We start from the raw sequence: 24784 nt of genomic DNA, 5'->3' as shown, positions 1-24784 counted from the left end.
TAGTTATGCAATTGCCTCCAAGATGTTGGCTGTTTTAGACAGCCTTTAAAGTTAGGGTCCCTTCTCCCCTCTTTACTGCATGAAAGTAATTTATTTTTATGTGGTGGTAGAGGGTAATATTTCTCCTAAACAAACTTTTGTTTTTATCTTTTGAAACTTTTAAAGGATCGAGCTTAAAAAAATAAGACCCTCTCTCCCTGAGTGGAAGGGGGATCACTTTCACCTGTCACAGCCCAAAGTGGAGGTTCTGAGCAGACTCTGGAGTTAGAGAACCAGGCCCTGCCACTTGTGTGATTTTGGAGAAGTGACTTAAGCTCTCTGCGCATGTTTTCCAATCTGTAAAATGAGGAAACTAGAGCTATTATGAGGATTTAATGAGTTACAATTTGTCAAGTGCAAAGCATGTGCTAAATACTATATGAGGACTTGTTAAAAAAAAAAGTAAAAAGCAAAACCAGGGCACCTGGGTGGCTTAGCCAGTTGCGTGTCCGACTTCGGCTCAGGTCATGATCTGGTGGTTCGTGAGTTCAAGCCCCACATCAGGCTCGCTGCTGTCAGCACAGAACCCACTTCAGATCCTCTGTCCCTCTCTCTCTGCCCCTCCCCTGCTGGTGCTCTCTCAAAAATAAATAAAATATTAAAAAAAAGGCAAAACCAAATGATTTTCTAATGATACAGTCTTTCAGAAATTGGAGGTGTTCACTTCTGTAAGGAACAATAACAGGTTAGTCTGAATTTGTTCAGTTGTCTGCTAACCAACAGTATCTAGAGATATAACACTGAATATGAATCCTCATAAAATGGGTGGGTCTGCACTTGTAGGAGGGGTGTTTCACACAGCCTCAGTAAATTACTGAGACTTTCACTCAGTAAAAAAAACATTTTTATCCAAGTGCAGTAAAGTGTACCTCTTTATTTCAGCCCTCTACTTACAATTCTTTTTGAAATATTTCTGAACAAATAACCAAGACACCACCTTGGGCCAAAAGAATCTTGTGTCTTATGGTGACAAATATTATAACTTGAATGTAGTCCTGATTTGTAACCAATGGAATATTGTAATTCCATTGTAATATTGTAATATTCACAGATATTAATATATGTCCTGGGTGCTCCTTGTCTTTTTTTTGGTTTCCCATATAAAATAATGTCCTAGTTTGTGTACCCCCAATCATCCCCCCAAATCAGTTAATATTGCTGTTAATAAAGGGTAGGGGTATCCTTTATTTTTTTTTTTTTTAAACTTTGCTGGAGAGCCAAAAATTTATTTTAAAGCTTTGCTCAATGCTTCAGGTGTCTGGATTTATGCAAATAGTATCACATTATTTGTGTAAAGATTTAAAGAGGGGGCGCCTGGGTGGCTCAGTCAGTTAAGCATCCGACTTCGGCTCAGGTCATGGTCTCATAGTTTGTGAGTTTGGGCCCCACGTCGGGCTCTGTGCTGAGAGCTCAGAGCCTGGAGCCTACTTTGGAATCTGTGTGTCCCTCTCTCTCTACCCCTCCCCCACTCATTCTCTGTCTCTCTCTCAAAAAGTAAATAAATGTTAAAAAAAATTAAGATTTAAAGAGGAAACATCTCTAAGACATTGTCAGTTTTGTAAATTTCCATATAATTTCTTATATTTTTCCATATCATCTACTGAACTAATTAAATAAGCCCTGAATTTTATTTTATTTATCTTTTCAAAAAAATTTTAATGTTTTACTTATTTTTGCAAGAGAAAGTGCAAGCAGGGGAGGGACAGAGAGAGAGGGGGACAGAAGATCCAAAGCAGGCTATGTGCTGAGAGCAGCAAGCTCTATGGGAGGCTCAAACTCACAAACTGTGAGGTCATGACCTGGGCAGGGTCGGATACTCAACCTATTGAGCCACCCAGGTACCCCAAACAGCCCTGAGTTTTAAAGATGTTTTGCCAAACACAAACAAACAAACAAACTCACAATAAAACCCAACCAACCCCACATCTCTCAAATCTTTCATTTTGCCAATATGTAAAGTTTTGTGGAGAGTATGTCCTGGTAGTTGAAGACTTGGGCCAAGAGCTAGATGGATGTAGGTTTGAATCCCGGCCCTCCCACTTATTAGTTATACTCTCTTGACAAGTTATAAGGCCTCAGTATATATGTAGGTTTGTTGACAGGTCCCAGTTTGTATATAGCCTTATAGGACTGTAAGAAGTAAATATATTTACAAGTATAGAATATTTTGGACTCTGCTTGGCACAGAGTAATTGTTCAATAGATTTCGATGGTTACATGACTGAGAATGTGGCTCCATTGTGAACAGTCACTTCACTCTTAAAAGACAAGACACTCCTAAGAATTAAGTTACTTTGGTTTTTCTCTCTTCTTCAACAATGCCATTTTATCTAGAAATTAAAAAGCCTTCGGGCACCTGGCTGGCTCAGTCAGTAGAGCAGGCCACTCTTGATCTCAAAGTCATGAGTTGGAGCCACATGTTAGGGTAGGGTTTACTTGAAAACAAAACAAAACAAGACAAAATAAAAACCCTTAAAAAATTAGAGAGCTTTAACATGACTGATACATTTAAATGTGGGATTAGATATTCATACCCAATTCAAGTGTTCATGTCTGCACTTGAAACTAAAACTTGACAATGTGAGGCATGAATACTATGTAATTTGAGTCTATGTGAAATCTAAGGCCTTAAATCTATAAAGACTATGTCAAAGCTGAGGCTAACTTCACCTAGACTGTTTCTTTCTTAAGGGTAGTATGCCTATGTGTATCTCCGAGGACTAGCTCAACCCTCTCAAGCTAGGTGGTCCATAAATATGGGTAAGGAACAAATGGTTCATGGAGGAGGTTTTTACAGGTAATTAGGTAACCCAGGTAATCAAAGACCATTTGACCTTTATAAAAATATCTCGTGGATTCCCTCTGTATCGGCACAAGACAAAGGAGGATAAGAAATACTTCCTCTTCAAAGAAGGGAGTAGGGAATGTAGGGAAGGGAAGTAGGGAAATCGAATAACTTCCCAAATAATGATATAAGCAATAGTGTAAGAAACCTCCCTATTCCATTCCAATATATTAAAGGCCTAGGTCCGGAGCACTTTAAAGCTGGGAGAGGGGTCCTAGGCCAAGGTCCTCATTTTGCGGAGGAGAAAACAGCCTTGGAGAGTTGAAGTTGTCTGTCCAAGGTCCCACAGCTGGTCTAAGGGTGAAAAGACAGGACTGGAAGTCCAGTCTCAGAAACTTCTCACCACATGATCACTTCAGCAGCCTGTTGGTAAAACAGTGTCCTGTGCCTTAAGCATGTCTTGTAATAGAAAAACAAGGTGTAAACGGTAGTGTCAAAGTGGGGTTCTGATTACTGCATTCGTCACTCTTGCGGTGTACAGCTCGCAGGCGCAGGTACGCAGAGGCTGCACCTTCGTTTGCATCGAGCGGACGACAGGATCACGCCAGTAGTGTTGACTTAGCTCCTCTATTTGTATTCATGTATTTATCGAGCACGGAGAATGGCCGGGTAACGCGCTCTCCGCTGTTAGGAGGCAGCAAGACCCCATTGGCGCCCACCCTCAGAGCGCCACTTGAGAGAACAAGCAGGATCGGAGGTGGGAAAAACAAACAGGGACAGAATGAAGGTGTGCATGAAGGAGCTTTGCTAAAAAGTGGGCAGGAGGGTGTGATCAGTTTACTGGAGGATTTAGAATTTTTATATCGAGCCCGAGGTAACCAAATAAAAACCCAACTCCTCCAGAGACCTAGAAAGTTTGAAGGACGTAGTTTGAGGGAGCGAACCCCTGCAGCTAGCGTCCGCGGACCCCCACCGCCCGCAGGACTGAGACACCCACTCGCCGCCCCACCTCGGGCGCGCAGCAGCCCCGCCGCTCCCCGGTGCTCCTCCTCTCCTCCACCACCCTCAGCCCAAAGGGAAACGCTGGCTCCAGCAGCGCTCGGGGCTCATCCATCAGCCGGGGAGGAAAAGGGGGAGGGGGAAGGGGCGGGCGGCCGGAGGAGGAGTTTCTCCGCCGCGCGGAGCCCTCGGTGGGGCGGCGGGGGAGGAGCGCCCCTCCCCCCGCGCGCTGATTGCTGCGGCGTCCCGCCCGGCCCCGCCCGCGTGTGTGTGTGAGGGAGAGCTATAGCGCTGGGTCGGCCCGATGGGGGTAATCGAGGGTTTCGGGGACGCGGAGTGGCGCTTTCCTCTTACCAGTGAGTGAGGGAGGGCATTCGGCGGCTCTCGTGCTCGGCCACTTTCCCTGGACGATTCCCGGAGCTCCCTGCAGGAGGTGAAAGTCCCGGCGGGTCCGGATGGCGTAGTTGCGCCGCGGCGCAGCAGCTGCTGGAGCTCACCGCCGCCGAGAGCTGGGCGGGGAAACTTTCCTCCGCGTTCCTCCGACTTGCGGCGGGTGGATCTCTGCGTGACACGCCGCCTCCGAGGTACGTGCGGGCCCGGCCCCGCGGCGCTACAGCCCGTGCCGGGACGCCCCTGGCCGCGCCACTAGCCCTGCACACGTTCCGGCCTCGGGCTCTGCAGGCTGCGCGGTGCCTGTCGGCGCTGCACGAGGCTCCGTGTCTGTTCACGGCCGGGGTCGCTCCGGCCGCACGGACCCCTCGGGCTCGGGAGGGCGGCGTTGGTCCAGCACTGTTTACGCTCGGAGGAGCCGCGACCCGTGGCCAGCGGTGCGTGGGGAGCGGCCGTCTTGGGTCGGGTGGGCAGCGCTCCCGGCGATGCGCTGTCCTGGGGAAGACGTCTCCTCCTCCACGCCTGTCCTCACTCTTCCTCTCCACGGTTTTTTTCCGACCCCCGCGGGGCGCGCCGGCCACTTACCCCCGGGCGCGTGACAGCGTCGGTGGGAAAGGTTTGTTGTGGGTTTGCACTCAATTGCAGTTGCAGAGGCTGCGCCCGGAGACTCGCGCACCGACGGGAGCTGCGCTCCCCTCAGCCGGCGCCCTCCGGGTGTAGTGAGGGCGGCGCGGAGCGCTGCAGACCCGGGCCCCGCAGAGAACGCGCCCCCCGTTAACGGATTAGCCCCTTACCCAGTTCATTTTGAAGGCTTCCCTTAGCATCTTCATTTGGTGAGAACAAACTGGAAATCTTGGGCTGTGGCTACAAGAATCTGCTTGCAGACTTGTTATTAAAGTGGGCATTTGCCCACTTTCCAGAATCACGTAGTGCAGGGAGTCGGCGTGGTCAAGCGGGAATTACCTTGGCACAGTGGAACTTAGTTTAGTGTGTACCAGAAGAGCTGAGAAAAGAAAATCACTCAATATCCTTAGCTGTGAAGTGGGAATAATAATAGGTCTGGTCTCATAAAGTCACTGTGAGGATTGAATGATTTAGTATGTGTAGAGTACTAGAACCGTGCCTGGTGCCGAGCAAGCGCTACACAGGTGTGAAAGCTGCTTGTCCGGAGACGGAGGTGATGGGAAAAGAGCAAAGAGGGTGAAGGATGCTAGGAGTGACAGCCGGAGATGGGGAACCAGGCATTTTCTGAACATCTCCCATCTAAGAAAAGTAAGTGAGCGGTTTGGGTGGAAAGAAGCATCTAGATGCCAAGACCTTTTAGTTGTCCTGAAATGGTACTTTAAGGCTGCAAACAGTTACTTCACTGTGAAATCAGCTATTTCTCTCTAGTAATAATAGCTACCGTTTATTGAGCCCATGTCACTCTCCTGCATGCCTTGAGGACCATTTAAACCTCATACCAACTCTGTGGTAAAAACATTATCAGGGCCATTTTACAGATAAGACTGTAGAGGTTAGTAATTTGCCCAAGCTAACGCATAACTTTCTGTTAGTTCTGACTCCAGAGCTAACTTAGCCAGGGAGAGCTAACAAGTGCAATCAGATTTGTGTGGGGTGAGCCCAGGCATCTTCTGTTGTTCAGGTTCCCATTTGAGTTGGACATATCTCTTGAAACAGTAATAAGGTATCTGTAATTAATTTAGGTGATATACTTACTGGGATGCCAAATTACAGCTCTGAAACTGGATCCAAGTAATTAGAAACAGAATCTTGATTTGGATTAATTCATATGAATATTCTTAATTTCTTTTATTCTCTACACATTGTCAGAGTTACTTGGCTTCCTTAGGAAACAGCTTGGGGTTGGCACAGGAGGCAGGGAAATAATTCTTACCCCCTTAAGGGCTATTAAAATGAAATTGATTTCATGCCATTGTGTCAGTTAAAGGATGTTGCTCTGTTTCTTGGTGTTCTCTGCTTTTGGCTTGAATTCTGCATTGTTTAGTGTTTCAAGGCTTCAGCATAGTTTCAGCCCTTCACTTTGTCTTTGTCATTTGTCAACTTTAATTTTTCCTGTTTTGATGGAATCTGACCATTACATGGCAGCTTTGCTTAACAACTGTTGATCCAGCTCATGTTTTTAAATATAAAAATCACCAACTTACTTTTGAACCCCAGCACTTCAAAGGCAACCCTGGGGGAATTCACTGTTATTTTGAATATTAGCCAATAGGGGGAGTATAACACACTATTGATGTCTGTCAGACACTTAAACCAGTTTTTAGGGTATTAAAAATACATTTAAGAAGTGGGAAATGTGGCTTTATCTAGCGAAATCACCAAGTTGCTTTCTGAGTTTACACTGGAAAACTGGGTTTAATTTCAACTGATTATAATAAGAATGACCTTGAGGACCAGGCCTATATGTTGGATATATGTCAACTCTCTCGTGGCTGGACAGATATTAAATACACGTGCATGTAGTTTTTTCCATTTGTTTTCCCTAAGAAGTGTATGTAAGATAATTTTGTGTAATTTGAACAATATTTCAATTATCCAGGAGAACTGGGAGTCCAGAGAGATCCATTGTGTATCCTTTTGTAATGGTCCTCATTTGTCTTTTGTAGAAAATTGGATGTAGTGAGTTTGTTTTCGGGAAGGTTGGTACACTCACAATCCTGTCATTATAATTCTTCATTAGCATCTTCCAAGTGTAAGACTGAGGGATTGTTATCCTGAGTAGCAGCAATTCTAGGCATTCTTCAGAGGCTTATATTTTGGTACATAGTAATAGTTCAGACATATTGTATTTGTCTTGTAGAGGTGTGACGTGTCTATAGACACTGATCTTGTAAATAAAATATAAACATTATTTAAGAATTAACATGCCTGGGGGCACCTGAGTGGCTCAGTCGGGTAGTTGTCCGACTTTGGCTCAGGTCATGATCTCACTGTTCCTGCGTTCAAACCCTGCGTCCTCCTCTAGGCTGGTGGTGCAGAGCCTGCTTGGGGTTCTCGCGCTCTCCTCCCTGTTTCCCCTCCCCCGCTGGTGCTTTCTGTCTCAAATTTTAAAAAACTTAAAAAATTAACGTGCCTGGAAAAAGTTAAACTGACTTTTAAGCAAAGTTTTCAATCTTTGCCTGCAGTTTGGTAGGCCAGTTTCCCTCCTCCTCCTCCTCCTCCTCCTCCTCCTCCTTCTCATTCTTTGTTTATTTATTTATTTTGAGAGAGTGTGTGTGTGATTGGGGGCTGGGAGGGAAGGGCAAAAAGGGAGGGAGAGAGCGTGATGTGAGCCGATACCTTGACTGTGAGATCATGACCTGAGCTGAAATCAAGAGTTGGACGGATGATCAACCGACTGAGCCACCCAGGTGCCCCAGCTTGTTTCTTGTGTATTAGGTAGTTTTGACTTTATTTCATTTAGCAAGTTAGGATCATGTAGATCCTTTTAAAAAATAACTTTAAAATTTAGTCTCTTCTTTGAAAATCTCAGCATTGCAGAAGCTACTTCAGATTAGCATTTTATTTAGGATTTAACTTAATTTTCTATGCTCTCATGTAGTTTACACTCCTTTAGCAAACATTTTTCAAACCCCCTACTCCTAATAGGCTTCTGGTTCCTAGTCTTGGAGTTGGCGAATTAGCTGTCCTCTTTCAAGCCTCTGATAGCAGGGGGCCAAGATGCCTTAAGGCTTCCTAAGGCTTTGTCTTGGAAAGCCTTTATAGGTTGACAGAATTGGTTAATTTAAAGGAAGGGATTGTCCAATTCTTTTTAAGACTCAAAGGAATTAGGGGTGCCTGGGTGGCTCATTCAGCTGAGGGTCTGACTCTTGATTCGGCTTAGGTCCTGATCTCACGGCTCATGGGCTGGTGCTGACAGTGAGGAGCCTGCTTGGGATTCTCTGTCTCTCTCTCTCTGTCTCTCTCTCAAAAATAAGTAAACTTAAAAAAAAAAAAAGATTCAAAGTAATTAATCTTTCCCTTTTGCATGCAAACTTAGTTGTAGCTTGTGAAAGTCAGGTGAGTTTCCTGCAGGGAGAATCTGGGCCTAACCTCTCAGGGAACTCAAAGTGTCCTTTTGAGTATGCTGCTAAGGTGATCTCTGCTGACTTCTTTAGTACCTAAGTGATCACCAATTTCCTGGGATCATAAATCTGTGGAAAGTTCTGACTTTACATTTCAGGCTTAACAGAACAGTTAGAATTCAGACTGATAAGTATTAACATTGCTGTAATATATTTTTCTGGATGAATTTGCTGTCGTCATTTTGAATTATCCCTGTTCTTGACAATCTATCTTGAACATGTTTTTTTTTTTTTTTTTTTTTTTTTTCCCCCTTTGTTGCTATTGGACAAAAACTAATTATAACTGTCAGGTTCATTGGTTAATGAGGACAGCCTTCCCTTTTTTTTTTTCTTTCTTTTGCTCTTAACAGCTATTTGAAAAACGATTTTGTTACTTTTATGCTGTGTATTGGAGCATTTTCCTTGTGTTTTTTTAACTTGAAATTTTGAAACTTAAGAAATATTAACTACTTTTTGAAATTTGCATAACTCAAGTAAGCAAATGTTTTTAAGGATTTTTAACTTATAAGTAACCTTGTGTCACCTGTAGGAATATTGACAGTTTGCAATGTAATAGTAATTTGTGGTTATATGAAAAACTAGCCTTTCACAAATAACAGTTAGCCTTTAACAGTTTCAGCAAGAGCTGTTGTGGTTTTGGAAGAAAATTACTGCACCAAGATACACAGCAGTAATTTCTCTGGTTCCACATCTTCAGAGCTAATACTTGGAATGATACAGCATTGTCTCTTTGTAGCATTGCATAAAACAAAAGCTATTGCTAATTTGTTTGGTTTCCAGTCAAGCTGAAATAACACAGTTTGGAAGGACTTTATAAAAAATGATCTAGGTCCATTTCCTGGGCTCTGTTCATTTCTGTACCTTTTTGAAATACATTTGTTTGTTAACTGACATTGAGGTTTCTTTTCTCTGTTTGCAAAGCCCTTGCTAAAGATTTAGGACAGATTTCCAAGCAATTTTCCTTCTTTCAGAGAGAATAATGATTTTTATACCAACCAAGATGTGCACAGTATTTAGTGTTTGGAACAACATTTGTAAAAATTCTGCATGAGGCCACTCTCATTTGGACCTTACACACTTTTTTTTAATTCTTTAGTTTCCTAGGCCAACCATCAAGACTTATAGAAGGACAACTAAGGGCATCTTTATTTAATTTATTTAATCTTCAATTATTATTGAAGGTCTGAAAAAAGAGCCCTAGAGTTATGTCCTCAGGCCATCCTGATATCTCCTGCTTAGGGTGATTACATGGGGGAAGAAAAAAAAGATTAACACTAGTGTTTGTGCTGAAAGTTTCTTCAAGTCTGGGAAGAGGACTCTGAATAAGAGTAGAGCGTGGCAAAGTTCATTTTTAGGATTTACTGTTAAATTGTTGCCACAATAAAAATTTAAGATAAAATCTAAAATGCAAGCTCTATCTCTATGAGAAAGGATGGTAATACAGAAGCATATAGTCTCCCTGCGTCTTGGGCACTGGACTCCAGGCGGAAGGGGGTCAGAGTAGGGTGCTGTTTGTGGAGGAAGAAGCACCTGCTGGCCTTTCCTTCCAAGTACCATAATTCATTTCCCTGGTACATGCTGAAGGTCAGGATTTTGTGTGAAATTGCAAATGGAACATTTGTAAAAACACGTGTAAGTTGATTAGTCCTTGAAAGAATGATCTGTAGAAAACAGTCTTTACAGTTACTAGTCCTTGAGCTTTCCTGTTGATCGGATTGCCCTGTGAGACAAGGGCTGCAGTGTGACAGGTGAGATGACTAACCTCCATTGATGGGTAAGGACACCAGATGGACCAGGTGGATGGTCTACCAGAACTTTGGATTTCTTGTTTTGTTCTTACTGTTTTATTAATGGAAACTTGGTGAATACTTAATTTAACTTGGCACATGAAAAGATTCCCTTTTGAGAGTATACTTCTATTAGCATTTTTAGTGATTTATCTGTCTTGACAGTATGAAATTGGTCAATGAATGCAAAAATACACGGGTGTGTATTTGCAAATTTCATTTCATCATTCACTGTATGATGGTTGCTGGAGAAGAATATGGCTCCCCTCCTCCCCCATAATTAGAAGGTTATTTTAGGTGAAATACTTAGATTCCAATGTGATACCCAAGTCCTTTTGTGTGGTATTGCCTGTGTTGTTATACGTGATCTCTTTTCTGTTTTTCCTTTAAAACAAAACATACTCAAACACAGAACTCTCTTCTAAGTGTCCATAAAGAATAAATGTCTCCTTTTGTTATATTAGACTTTGTGCAGTTGGCTGGCAAATTAACTTCAACTTTGAGGGAAAGCACCACTGACTCATTACATACATTTTGTATTATTACATTGTAAGGTCTTCCCTATGTGTGTGGGAGAAGTTTCTGATCTTCTAAATCAGCATTGTGTACTATTGTTGGTCTGTCTCCTTTTGTCAAAGCCTTTCTGAGCAGACATTGCTTAGTTTTTAAATTTTTTGTAGAGATTGTTACCTGTCATCGTATTCATAATATACCATCTGAATCGTGAAAAAAATATTTAAGATAACAGCCAACTTTGTGAAGGCACTCCTGTCTTTTTCTTTTGACTTCATTATACTCATCCATGACAATTGTTGCATCATGTTTTTGGAGCCTGAGGAAGGATGACCTACTTTGATACATTTCATATTCTTTTGTATTTATGCCTTTTTCAGTTTGTGGCATCTTTATTTCATTATTAGAGTGGTTGCTTTCTAAGATATTCAAGATTTTCATTTCATTCAGTGTGTGGGCAAACAAGGAGTTTCCTGTAGAACCCATCCTACTAAATTCTTAAAAATAGTTCCAGAAGGTACCCCATTTAGATACCTTGTTGGGTGGAGGGCTCTTGGTAAAGTTCAAATGGGAGATAATTGAACACAAAGCAGGATTCTGTTTAACCAGGTAGAAAAGGGAAAGTAGCATCTAATTCATTAGGACAAAATTCACTTTTGTATAATAATGAGGGATTTAAGTGTTTTCTTTGGAATTAATATATACTTTAACTACTTAAAGGTATAGGTAAAAGGTTTGCAAAAGAAACTTTGCTAAGGCTGAGGTTCTGGAGTTGGCAACTCCTATAACCCCAAAGATCCTGTTCTCTGAAGCCAGGAAAAAGCGGTCTGTTTCCAATTATATATCACAAAAATAGGGAAATTAAGCCAAGAAAAATGATCATTTGGGGGTTGGGCTGCTTTTTGGTAGAGGGTAAAGGAGGAAAGACTATAGAAGAATATTTTTTAAAAAATCTGTCTTTTCTGGTTGGCTTTCAGAATTTTCTCAAGTGTTCTCTATTGGAAATGAAGATAATTTTGGGATTAAAGACTCCTCCTTCAGTTCCTTTTTGTTTCTCACAGAGCAAATGGAAGAGTAGTCAGGCAGCTTCTGCTGACACGAGGGTGTTTGGTCCCAGTGTTCTGGGACCTGGCTGGTATTTTTGGTAAAGCCTTTTCCAGTCTGAATGGTGCCACGCTATGGGCTCCCAACATCATACCAGGTAGTTGGTGCTGTGTTTTTTTGGTACATGTTTTACCAGACTTGAATGGAAATGTGGTCCCTGATGCCGAGCATCATTCTGCTGGTGAAGAAAGAAAGGCTAGGGATGCTGGTGTGAGAAGCCTAACTGGAAGCTGGATGATGTGTGGGTGCATATAGTGTCCTCAGCACTTGTCAGAAGCACCTAGCCTTTCTGAGTGCCTACGGCTGGTTTCAGGATTAGTGGTCCTGTGAGACCCAGGTGTTAACTAAGAAATCTCCTTTCTACCACCAGAAGATCACCCCCAGCAGGTCTTAGTTCCTGTTTCTCACACCTTACACCTCCACAGAGTGTTGAATAAAACTTTCCTAATGGTACAGAATCTTTGGTAACAACACAGTTTGTCGGGGCTAGTGGTGTTTGGCTATTGGCTCATTTTTTCTCACCTCCTATTGAAGTCCTTGGCCTGCTGCAGGCCGGCTCCCACACCCACCATACGAAGGCAGGGTGTGAGAAAAGGTGCAAAGTGTGAAACTTGTGCTTGCTTTAAGTGGTGTCTGCATTGTCCTCTCTCTGGGGCCTTTGCTGCTTAACTCTTGTCTTTCCCCCACCTTTTTATCATCTTAGTTTCCTTGGAGCTCTTTCTTCCGGTTTTCTCCTTACCTTCTCGATCTCTCTTCAGGTTGCCTTTCCAGTGCTTGATTCCTATGTGTTGGCATTCTCTGAGGTTTTATATTTTCCCTTTTCTCTTCTCTTCTCTTCTCTTCTCTTCTCTTCTCTTCTCTTCTCTTCTCTTCTCTTCTCTTCTCTTCTCTTCTCTTCTTCTCAGTTTGCATATAGTTGCTCGTATTTCCATGCCTCAATGGCCATGTTTCTGCCAGTAACTTCCAGTTTTATATTTCATACCTTTATTTCCAGTAGCTACCTTGTTGTTCTGTAGGTCTTTCTGTTAAAAGCAAGTCCGAAACCCAACCTACTATTTCTCTGTGCTCTCTAGTCTCAATCCTTTATTTCCTGTGTCAGTAAATGGCACCAGTTACCAGGCTAGGAGCCTCAGGCACACTAAACTTGCTTCTGCTTACTTCCCTGAGCCGAGTAATACCAGTCACGTGTAGCTTACCTTTAGCAGATCTCAGTTGACATTTTCTTTCCCTTTCCAAATCATCATCTCACGTGCACTATTGCAGGGGTCTTCCAGTTGGTTTTCCTGGCTTCATCATCTCTATCTTCATCTTTTTATCCATTTTGGTTGGTACCTTCTCAAACACAGATCTGTGTTTTCATTTCTTGCATTTTATTTTAAAGTTTATTAATTTTGAGAGAGATTGAGAGAAAGAGCATGTGTGCATGTGCAGGAACTAGAGAGGGGTTGAAAGAGAGAGAGAGAGAGACAGACAGACAGAATCCCCCAGGCTCTGCACTATCCACACTGAGCCCCTTGAGGGGTTCAGTCTCATGAACTGTGAGATCATGACCTGAGTCGAAATCAAGTGTGGGGCATTTAACTGACTGAGCCACCCAGGCACCCCATGTTCTCTTGGATTTTAACGTTTTTTTTTTTTTTTTTTAATTGATTTTTGAGAGAGAGAGACAGAGCATGAGCAGGAGAAGGGCAGAGAGAGAGGGAGACACAGAATCCAAAGCAGGCTCCAGGTTCTGAGCTGTCAGCACAGAGCCCAACGTGGGGCTCAAACTCACGAACTGCGAGATCATGACCTGAGCCGAAGTCAGATGCTTAACCGATTGAGCCACCCAGGCTCCTTTTGCATTTTATTTATTTATTAAAAAAAAAATTTTTTTTTAATATTTTGTTTTTTTTTTTTGTTTTTTTTTAAATTTTTGCGATAGAGAGAGACAGAACATGAGCAGGGGAGGGCCAGAGAGAGAGAGAGGGAGACACAGAATCGGAAGCAGGCTCCAGGCTCTGAGCTGTCAGCACAGAGCCTGATGCGGGGCTCGAACCCACAGATTGTGAGATCATGACCTGAGCCAAAGTCGGACGCTTGACCGACGAGCCACCCAGGCGCCCCCCCCAAAATTTTTTTTTTTAACGTTTATTTATTTTTGAGACAGAGAGAGACAGAGCATGAACGGGGGAGGGGCAGAGAGAGAGGGAGACAAGAATCAGAAGCAGGCTCCAGGCTCTGAGCCATCAGCCCAGAGCCCGATGCGGGCCTCAAACTCATGGACCGTGAGATCGTGACCTGAGCTGAAGTCCGACGCTTAACCGACTGAGCCACCCAGGCGCCCCTCCTTTTGCATTTTAAAAGTCACTGCTCTTCCATTATCCTTGGCGCAAGATGTCTGGTTATTAATAATGTAGCCCCAGCTGCTTTTTCAAGCCATTTCTCCTACTTCTCCCTAAACCTCTCTCTTCCCATACCAGAGCCTTTATGGATTACAGAGCATGCTGGGTGCTCTCGGGCTCCTTTGCTTTTGTACTTGTCTCTCACCTAGCATATCTTCCCTTCCTTTCTCTGGTGGTCTCCCGCTTACTCATGCAAGGTCTCTATCTACGTTGTTAGAGTCTGTAGGGAAGCTACACATGGCTCTTCCTGGCAGGTGGTTCGTTGCATCTTCCCTTAATTTATTTTACAGCACTTTTGCTACCTCTGGAGAACTTATTTTCTTTGTCTGCCAGATTGTGGACTTTCCTAGAGCATTAGTATGTCTCATCATCTCTGTGTCCTGGGAGTGTGGCATGGGCTTGGTATATAATATATATTATCACATTGAATTCTCCAACTCAGTTCCACTTCAGTTAAAGGTTTGGAGAGAGGCAAAGCTTACAGTGGATGTGAACTGTAACCATACAGAAACTGCAAAGGAAATAAACTCAGAATCATAGAGTTTAAGGTTAGAGTGGGGGTTAGAAATAATCCTCTTTAAGTACCTTGAAAGATGAGAACAGGGAGGTTACATGCCCTGCCCAAGATCACGCTCTGCCCAAGATCAGACCGCTGGGGAGTAGTGCTTTTTTTAAAATTTCTCTGCAGTATACTCCACCCAACAGCCAAAATGGCCCCGATGAAGCCTAAGTCAGATCCTGTTATTCCTTTGCTTAAAACACTCTAATGTTCCTATCTTAGAGAAAAGCCAGAATCCTTACAATGATCTGTAAAGCCCCACACAACTAGCCATCCCTCCCTTGTCACATCCATTACCTTTTTGATCTCATTCCTGTGCTCTCTGGTTCACTCACTGTGCTCCAGCTTCCTGGCCTGCTGTCTGTTTCCTAACCATGTCAGACATGCTGTCTCAGGACCTTTGCATGTGCTGTTTCCTTTGCTTGGAATATTCTTCTCTCAGATATCCACAGGGTTCATATCCTGTAAGTCCTTACCCCAACAAAGAACCAAACCAAAGACCCCAAATATTTCCTTTCCCTCTTCTCTGCTTTGTTTTCTTAGCATTTATCTCTATCTCAGACACAATTTTATATTTTGTTTATAATTTGTCGCCTCTGACTAGAAGGTAAGCTCCATGAGGGCAGGGATTTTGGTATGTTTTGTTCCATATTGAATCCCTGTACCTGGAACTGCTGGCATGGAGCAGGCACTTGATAAATATTCGTTAGATGAATAAATGAATGAGAAGATTTTGTGGATTTCTTATATCTCCCGTTAAATGTACACTTATGGCATTTCAAAGGGAAAACTATCAGATCTGTCTAGAAGGAGGAAAATCTGACGTTTAAAATGCCTCATTCAAGACCTGTCATACTAGAACATTGACCTCTTTTTAATTGACTGAAAACAGCAATCGTGGGCTCTCCCCAGCCTTACAAGTGGTTTGGGAAGACTCCCAGTTTACCTCTCACAGGCTTGGGCTTGCTGTGGTTTCTCTCTGCCTGTGATTTGCCCTTTAACCCATTGGGCTGCATAGATGAAAAGTAAACATAGCATTAAAGAAAAGAGCACGGGGAGAGGGTATAGGGCAGAGGAGCAGAATTTCCCTGCGGCCCTGACATCTTCCCTTGGCTCTGGGCCCATCCACAGGGCCACTCACCGACCTTCCTGAGTTGCTTTGGGGTACGCTCTAAGGAATAGTCTGGAGCCGGCTGGGCCAGATGACTCTTGAATTTGCTTTGATGTTCTAATTTCTTTGAAAAGAAAGTTAAGTTTAGGCCAAAGGGACAATGGAGAAAGGTTTTTTTTTTTCTTTTTTTTTTTTAATTTTTTAAATTAAATTACCATCTTCATTTTGAAGAGAAGTTTTAACCCTTCTGAAGACAGGATTGCAGTTGAAATTACTGCCTGCTTCTGTCAGTGATGCTAGTGAGGAGTTAAGACTGGTGGGATCTGTTTTATGAAACCAGTGACTTAAATCCAAGGGACAGTAAGTTACAGTTCTGACGAAGCATTTGATTCTTCACGGTAGGGGTTATGTTGAACGAAGAGCATAATTTGTATTAGTGTAACAGTGTTGTTAGAGTCATTTGCCTCCTGCCTCTTTTTTTTTTTTTTTAAGTTTATTTATTTTTGAGAGAGAGCGAGAGTGCAAGTACATGCAAGGAAGGGGCAGAGAGAGGGAGGGAGAGAGAGAGAGAGAGAGAGAGAGAGAGAGAATCACAAACAGGCTCTGTACTGTCAGTGAGGAGCCCGTTGTGGGACTCAAACTCACGAACCATGAGATCATGATTCAATAACCATGAGATCACGACCTGAGCTGAAATCAAGAGTCTGAGGATCAACCATCAACTGATCAACCAGACTGAGCCACCCAGGTGCCCTTCCTACTGCTCTTTTTGTGATAACGTCATTATGGTTCCTCATCAGGACAGGAAGCCCAGCTAAGGAAGTCAAAGGCTTAGGAGGAAGTTATCGGCCATGTACAAAGCTAACAGCATAATTTAACCCTTGGATTCAAAACTATCAAATTGAGAATAAATTGTCTTGAATGGAGATGTTATCAATGACCTGGTTAAAAATCATCATCACTACCATTTCCTGAACCCTGGGAACATACTAGGTATTAACATAAAGCATTAACACGTGCTTTACGTGTTACTAATTTACTTAATTCTAATAACAGCCCCCTTAGGAAAATATAATCATTATTTCTATGTTATAGATGAGACTTGGAGGTAAGTTGCTCATAGTTCAACTGCTAGGAAGAGGCAGGGCAGGGATTTGAGGGCCTGGGGGCAGGGTTTCCCAACACTTCGCACTACGCTGTATGTAATCTCCAACAACACATCAAACACATGCTTTATATTTACTAACTGCACTGTCTGCGATGCTTTTCTTTCCGATATTGTCATAGCTCTGTCTTGCTCTGTCATAGCCCTGTCCCTGTGCTCAAATGTCACCTCATCTGAGAGGCCCTCTAAAAAGGTTTCTGGTAACCAGTTCCTATGTGTGTGTGGGGCTGTCTTCCCACACACCACTAATTCTGACACTATTTACTCTCTACCTGGAGAGATAACATTCGATTCCACAGTCCCACAGGACTGCCTTCTGCTTGACGGGTCACACGCCCAGGCTGCAGGTTGGAGATTCCCACAACCCCTCCTTGGGTTTGATTAGCTTGCTAGAGCTGCTCACAGAACTCAGAAAAACATCTTACTTACTAGATTTCTGGCTTATTGTAAAAGGATATAACTCAAGAATAGCGAGACGGGAGTGATACACAGTGCAAGGTGTGGAAAAAGGGCATGGAGCTTCCATGTTCCCTGGGCAAGGCACTCTCCCCAGTCTCCAAACCCCATCCTTTTGGGTTTTTACAGAGGCTTTGTTACATAGGCATGGTTGATTAAATCTTTGGCGATTGGCAGTTGAGTCAACCTCCAGCCCCTCTCTGAAAAAGAACTGAAAGTTTCCACCCTCCAGTGAGCTGTTGGTTCTCCTGGTAAGCAGCCCCCATCCTGAGGTAGGGTCCAGAAGTCACCTCATTAACACAACAAAAGACACCTTTATTCCTGTCATCACTTAGGAAATTCCAAGGATTGTAGGAACTTTGGGCCAGAATCAGGGACTAAGACCAAATGTGTATTTCTCGTTATAAATCACAATATCACAACTTCCGTGACCACCCTAGGTCTAAAATATTCCTCCTCTCAGCACTCTCTCTCCTTAACCTGCTTTATTTTTCTTTCATAGGACTTCGATCACTTGACACATTACAAATTTGTTGTCTTTCTCCCCCATGAGAAGGTAAGCTCCGTGAAAACAGTGCCGTGTTTAGTTCATTGCTGTGTCCCCAGCTTCCCCAGCACTAGCCTGGCACGTGGTAGGTGCTAATAAATGTTTAGTGAGTGAATGAATGAAGTGAAATAAAACCACCCATTGAGCCTTGCCTCTCTGGTTTCAAAACAAAATAACTTGTCATAGGTCGGATCGAATCATGCCCACTACAGTGCAGGGCCTGGTTGGCATCCATAGAGGAGGAGCTCCCATTTGTAGTGTTAAGAGAATCAGACAAACCTGGGCTCCACATCTGGTGCCAGGACTTAGTAGCTGGTGACCCTGGGGCTGTTGAGTGTCTTGAAGCCTCACTTTTCTCACTATAAAGTAGTATTCTTGGGTTGTTGAGAGGATGAAATGAGAAATTGTGAAAAACGCAGTAGGTGCTCAATAGGTGGTAGCTGAGATATTTTGTGGGGTCAGAAGAGGAAAGCAGGGTGTTAGCCTCTACTAGGAAGGGGAACGTGGAATAAAAACATGAACAACCACAGAATAATTACAAAGCAGCATGCAGACAATTCTTGGCTGTGCTACAAACTAGCTGTGTAACGGTGGGCCAGTCACCGAGCCTTTCTAATTCCTGGTTTGCTAATCTGTGAAATTAGAGGGCTGGAGTAGATGTTATCTATTTCTAACATTCTGGGTTGGCTCTGAGTAGAAGATAACACGGAACAAATTATCCACAAAATGTCAAGGAGACTGTGTTCGCAGTGGAATGGGATTAATTAGAATGTTTTTTGGAATGAGGTGAGGGGGATGAGTAGAGTTCTTGGAGTTTTAGGAATAGAGTAAAAATGGCAGTTTTGATAAATTGGGCAGATCTGACAATATTTAGGTTTTGTGTGTGTCTACTTTGCTCAGAAAATAACGATTTAAATATATTTTGTTGGGGCACGTGGGTGGCTCATTCGGTTAAACATCTGACTCTTGATTTTGGCTCAGGTCATGATCTCACGGTTTGTGGGATTGGACCCTGCGAGTGGGGCTCTGCATTGACAGTGTGGAGCCTGCTTGGGATTCTCTCTCTCCCTCTCTCTCTCTCTCCCCTTCCCCCTGCTCATGTGCTCGCTCTCAAAATAAACTTAAAAAATATTTTTGTTTATATCAGCTATGAATTAAAAGTAGTTACTATAGTCTTAGTATTTTATTTACACTTAGGTTGTCAAATTGAATGTTTTTCTTGGCTAATACTTTCCAGTTTTGTTAAGTCATTCGTGCTAGCCATTACATGACCATGTATTTCAAATTTCCACAAGTGTGTTTGAAGTCTCATTTTATAGGAGGGATTCAGGATTAGTTGTTAGTACATATAATGACAATTACAAGTACGGTATAGAACAAAAGATTTTCTTGTTTAATCTCTTCGTATTAGAGATGAAGAAATTAAAGCCCAGAATGGAGTGGCTTGTCTAAGCTTGTAAAACATGTTGATGCCAGAACTCCTGTCTTTCCTGTTCCTTTGAAGCTGCCTGAGATATAGGTTCTTTCTTATACACAGCTGTTATTTGTCACTTTATCATTTATTAGTGAGAAATGTTTTGATAATTCACCATCTTTCCATCCTTTTAGCTGTAATGTACAGAATTGTGTTTGATACTGGTTACCCATTATGGTACCTTCATTGGATGCCTACTATATGCCAAGTAGGTAGACTACTGCTACTAGCCGGGAGACTGCAGTCCTTCTTTCTAGAGTGAACAGATGTAGGAAAGCCATGCCTGGAAGGAAATAATCACATAAACATCTATCTGCAGAGTTGACTTAAACTACATTTCAGGTGTCTAAGTTCAACTGTGTCTGAGGGAATCATAGGAGGCTTCCTTAAGGAAGTAATGCTTATACACAGAGTTGAGACCTGAAGATGTTAGTAAGTGGCTGTGTTAGGGAGATTACAGAGCATCACTGAGTTCTGACAGGGTTGGAACATTGCTTCTGAAAGCAAGCGCTTGGCCCTTTTGTGGGACTGAATTGAGGCAGGTGTAGCTGGAGCATACAGAGGATGAGGTCAGACTAAATAGGCAACATCCAGCAGTCATGGGAAGGGTTTTGGTCTTTATTCTTGACAGCAGTGGGTGACTACTGAAGGATTTTAATTTTTTTTTAAATTTTATTTATTTATTTATTTTTTACATCTATTTATTTTTGAGAGACAGAGTGAGACAGAGCACGAGCAGGGGAGGGGCAGAGAGTGGAGACACAGAATCCGAAGCAGGCTCCAGGCTCTGAGCTGTCAGCAAGCACAGAGCCCAATGCCGGGCTCGAACCCACGAACCTTGTTTCATGACCTGAGCCGAAGACGGATGCTCAACTGACTGAGCCACCCAGGTGCCCCAGGATTTTAATTTCTAATGTTTCACATGCCTCAGCTGCTGAGCCCTTTCTTTACCAAATAATCAGTTAAATAATTGAAATGTTGTCTATTAAGGGATTACCCCCATTTAAGAGAAATAATGTTTTATTGGAAGTCAGTGGAAAGAAAGAAAAAAATGTGCTAAATTGTAATTAGCAGACTAGAATAGTCTATTGCTGAAGTATTTATTCTGAATTCATTTATTTGCAGAATCCCTGTGAATGTAAATAAATGTGAATAAAATATTTTAGTAAATTACTAAATTACAAAATAGTCTAATGGAGGTCTAGTAGATGTAGCTTCCCAAAAGTTTTTTTTAATGGCCTAGTGCTTACTAGGGCCTAAGGGATGTTGACTGGTGTCCTGATACTCAGCTGTGCTGACTTTTGCTGGAATAATTGCAGCTTCGTGATTCAGTAGGCCCTTTTGGTGATAGCTGATTCCTCACTCCAGGCAGCTTGGTTGGTGCCATTGCCAGCATGAGTTCCTCAGCCTTCGGCTAAACCCCTGAAGCTAAATTGGGAATGGTAAGGTAGAATTGTGGAGGGCCCTGCCGCCAGATTCCTGAAACTTACACCAGTGCTGTTGAGGCAGTCAGTCGCTTTAGCACCCTTTCGCAGCAGCTTTGCAGTATTAGGACTATCTTTAGGACTCCTATCTTGTATTGAGTTTGGAGTCATTGTTTTTTGGTAATGGAGGTATTTTTTTGCAATTCTAGATGATGAAGTCTAAAATTAATACAGATTTTTGGTATAAACTATATTATCTCACTACTAGTAGTTTGCTTGGTTTTTTGAAAGCCTAGGGGTATTTTAGCCATAAAAAACTTCAGTGACTACTATTTAAAAAAGTTTTTTTAATATTTTTGAGAGAGAAAGAGAGAGCATGAACAGGGGAGGGGGAGAGAGAGAGAGAGAGAGAGAGAGAGAAAGAAACACAGAATCTGAAGCAGGATCCAGGTTCTGAGCTGTCAGCACAGAGCTGGGCACCCCACATGGGGCTCGAATTCACGGATCGCAAGATCATGACCTTAGCCGAAGTCAGACACTTAACTGCCTGGGCCACTCAGGCGCCCCACATATACATATATTTTTAATGTACTTTGGGCCAGGTATGTTTTAGGTAACATGCCCATATTCTATCTCACATATTATAATCAGAATGTCAGATAAGGGAGTGGTAGAGGCTGTCCAGTGTAACATGTCTGGGTAAGCCAGGTTTGGAATCCCCAAGTACAGTTCTCTATTAATTAGCTTATAGTTATGAGCAACAGCAATCTTTGAATCCAAAAATATTAAGTGTGAAGGATTGTCCTTGAAATATTGCAAGGGTGGGTGAAAAATCTTTCCTTTGTGAACTTGAATAAAACACGGTCTTTTACAACAGTATGAAGTGCATCCCTTTCTGCTGTATTTTGCTTGGGCAGTGAGATCTGTTGTGCTTGGGATAGACAGAGGGGCTTTTAAGGACTGGCTGAAGGTCAGCCTCAAGGTAACTAAGGATTCTGGGGCCAGAGATGTGTTAGTCATACTCTGGGTCAGGAATCAGGGTGGGCCAGGCCCTGGAGGTGCCGGGGAGAGCAGAGTCCAGCTTCTCTGAACATCTTGTAACCTCCGTGCCTCCTGCCTCCCGCCTCCCTTCATGTGGGAGTCTTCATGTGGAATTCCTTCCCATGTGTAAGGTAGTTCAAAAGTAATTCTTCTTTTCCTGCCACTGGCAGCCACAGAACGTTGGAACTTTAATCTTAGGCCTCAGGATTCATTCTCTTTGGTAGAGATAGCCTGCTGTGACAAATAATGATAGCTCTCATGCTGTTACACGTACAGTCTTATTTGATTCTTGCAACGACTCTGTTATGTAGGGAAGGTTATTTTCTTCTAAAAAATGAAGAAACCAAGTCTCCATTCTCATCTAAAACTCTTTTCTTGTGTGATCTGCTTCTAAGAGTCTTTTTTTTTTAAAGATTTTATTTTTTTAATGTTTATTTTCGAGAGAGAGAGAGAGAGAGAGCATGAGCAGGGGAGGGGCAGAGAGAGGGGAACAGAGGAGTCAAAGTGGGCTCTGCGCAGCAAGCCTGACATGGGGCTTGACCTTATGAACCATGAGATCATGACCTGAGCCAAAGTCAGATGCTCAATCAGCTGAGTCACCCAGGTGCCCCAAGATTTTACTTTTAATAACCTCTGTACCCAACATGGGGCTCAAGTTTACAACCCCAGGATCAAGAGTTGCATGCTTTACCAGATGAGCCAGCCACGAGACTCTCTGCTCTGAGAGTCTCCATGGATTTTCCATGCACTGTAGGCTCCTTTCAGTATATTCTCAATAGGGTACTCAAGAAAATGTTTATTTATTTTTATTTTTTTTCCTGTTATATTGAGATATAATTGACATAATGTTGTGTAAGTTTAGGGTGTAAAACATAATGATATGTGTGTATATATAGCAAAATGATCACCACAATAAATTTACTTAACATCCATCACCTCAGTCACAGATTTTTTTTTCTTGTGATGAGAACTTTTAAGATTTACTCTCTTAGCAACTTTCAAATATGTAATACAGTATTGTTAACATGTAGTCATCATGTTGTATATTACATCCCCAGGACTTAATTGATCTTATAACTGGAAGTTTTTACCTTTTGATCATCTTCCCCCACTTCCTCCACCCCTAACCTCAGGCAACCATCAATCTGTTCTCTGTTTCCGTGAGTTCAGTTTTTAGATTCTACATATAAGTGAGCTCATAGACTGTCATATGAAATGTCTGAGGTATTTCACTTAGCATAATGCCCACAAAGTCCTTCCATGTTGTTGGAAATGCAGCATTTCTTTTTTCTTTCTTTCTTTCTTTCTTTCTTTCTTTCTTTCTTTCTTGCTGAATAGTATTCCATTGTGTATATATGCTGCATTTTTTAAAAATCCATTTACCTGTTGATGGACATTTAGGTTGTTTCCAGGGTCTTAGCTGTTTTATTTATTATTTTTATTTATTTATTAATTTATAATTTTTTAAATCTTTATTCACTTTTGAGAGACAGAGACAGAGCATGAGTGGGGGAGGGGCACAGAGCGAGGGAAGACACAGAATCTGAAGCAGGCTCCAGGCTCTGAGCTGTCAGCACACACAGCCCGACACGGGGCTCAAACCCACAAACCGTGAGATGGTGACCTGAGCCGAAATCGGACACCAACCGACTGAGCCACCTAGGCGCCCCAAGGGTCTTGGCTATTTTAAATAATACTGCAGTGGACATAAGGGTGCAGATATCTCTTTAGCACAGTGGTTTCATTTCCTTTGGATGTATACCCAGAAGTAGAGTTACTAGATCATATATGGCAGTTCTATTTTTAATTTTTTGAGGAACCTCCATACTGTTTTCCATAATGTCTGTACCAGGGAAATCTTTTTTTTAAATTTTATGCCAGAGACAGAGCGCGAGCAGAGGAGAGGGATGGAGGAGAGAGAGAGAATCTTAAGCAGGCTCCATGCTCAGTGTGGAGTCCAACGCATGGCTAGACCTGACCTGAAATCAAGAGTCAGACACTCAACCAACTGAGCCACCCAGGCCTCCCCCCCTGCTTTTTAAAGTAAACTCTATGCCTAACGTGGGACTTGAATTCATGACCCTAAGATTATGAGTTGCAACCTCTACCCACTGAGCCAGCCAAGCGCCCCTATACGGGGGAAATCTTAACCCAATGGATCATAACTCTTCCCTGCTTAAACCCTTTCTTGAACCTTATTTCTGTCTCTCTCTTTTCTTTTTTGGCTTTGCAGCCTCTTTCCCTCCAGTGCCAGGGGCCTTTAATAGTTCCCGTACCTGGAAATCTTTTAAACCTCACTGTTTTAAACCTCTACTTATCCTTCAGGTTGTGGGTACTTTTCCTTTAGAGCTCTTATCATAGCATGTAATTACAAATTTGTGAGCATTTGTGGGTTTATCCCACCAGACTTTAAGCCCATGAGGGCACAGAACGTATCTCGTTCCTTGGCTGTTATATTCCCATTGCCTGACACAGAGTAAGCAATAACTAGAGACCTACTGAAGGAAGAAATAAAGCTCAGGAAATTAAATATCTTACCTAAAGTCACAATAGGTGTCACTTCTACTAAATACAAGCTCCATGAGGGCAGGATTTTTGGTTCCTTTTTCAGTGCTGTAGCTTTGGCATCTTCAACAGCACCTGGCTCATCGTAGTATTTGTTGAATGTTGATTGCGTTTGAATGTGATTCCAAAGAGTTCTTATCCAAATCCAGAACTTTCCCCCTTTTGCCAAATCTGTCTGAAAATGGGGGTTTGGAATTAACCAGTTTCTTTGTATAGTAGAGAAATCTGAGACTTGCTGTTGTGATTCAGTAAGGTGGCTTTGCTTTCTCTGTGTACAGGTCTTAAAGGGCATCCAAATGTCATCAGACAAACAACAGTATCTCTTCTACATCCTGTATACCCCTTTTTATAAG

The 24784-nt window shown here is 42.6% G+C and overlaps 1 protein-coding gene across 3 annotated transcripts in view; it reads left to right on the top strand.

Annotated features, from left to right (window-relative positions):
* Positions 1 to 4082: 4082 nt before the first annotated feature.
* The window catches only part of TGFBR3 (transforming growth factor beta receptor 3), a 208627-nt gene continuing 187925 nt past the window's right edge, over positions 4083 to 24784 (top strand). For 2 of the 3 annotated variants that reach the window (XM_025912786.2, XM_086717530.1), the window contains exon 1: positions 4083 to 4407. The gene's annotated coding sequence lies outside the window, so the exon portion shown is untranslated. Of the gene's footprint in view, positions 4408 to 17882; positions 17937 to 24784 lie in introns of all 3 variants that reach the window. The other variant, XM_086717529.1, reaches the window with a different exon arrangement.

This window comes from Puma concolor, chromosome C1 (assembly GCF_028749965.1).
Source record: "Puma concolor isolate L17-30 chromosome C1, mPumCon1.1.hap2, whole genome shotgun sequence".
Lineage (NCBI taxonomy): Eukaryota > Metazoa > Chordata > Mammalia > Carnivora > Felidae > Puma > Puma concolor.
This window is presented reverse-complemented; position numbering and strand designations above follow the sequence as displayed.